Here is a 595-nt window from a genome sequence, read left to right as displayed (position 1 = left end):
ATACTGGACAAGGCCCACAGTTTGATAATCCTGAGCTTGGGCGACAAAGTTCTGAGGGAGGTGTCGAGGGAGACAACGGCTCAAGCACTTTGGACCAAACTCGAGGTACTCTACCTGACAAAGTCTCTGGCTAATAGGCTCTTTCTGAAGCAGCGCCTATATTACTTCAAAATGCATGAAGATAAATCCGTCTCAGAGCATATTGATGAGTTCAACAAGATCATTGATGAATTCGAGAACATCGATGTCAAGATGGACGATGAGGACAAGGCACTACTGTTGTTAAACTCTATTCCCAAGAGCTACGAGCATTTCAAGGATGTGATGCTCTATGAAAGGGTGCAGACTATTACTCTGGAGGAAGTTCAATCTCTTATTAGAGCTAAAGAACTCCAGAAGAAGCACGACATGAAAGAGGAAACTAGTGGAGTTAGTCTGATAGTTAGAGGAAGATCGAGCAAGAAAGACTTCAAAAGTGATCAGTGCAGATCAAAGTCTAGAATGAAGGGCAGAAGTCAGTCATCTAAGAGATCTAATAAGTGTTACCACTGCCACAAGGAAGGTCACTTTAAAAGGAACTATCCGGATAGAAAGA

The sequence above is a fragment of the Phalaenopsis equestris genome, unplaced genomic scaffold (genome assembly GCF_001263595.1).
Source record: "Phalaenopsis equestris unplaced genomic scaffold, ASM126359v1 Scaffold000846, whole genome shotgun sequence".
Taxonomy (NCBI): Eukaryota; Viridiplantae; Streptophyta; class Magnoliopsida; order Asparagales; family Orchidaceae; genus Phalaenopsis; species Phalaenopsis equestris.
The sequence above is the reverse complement of the archived record's forward strand: the minus strand, read 5'-3'. Positions refer to the sequence as shown.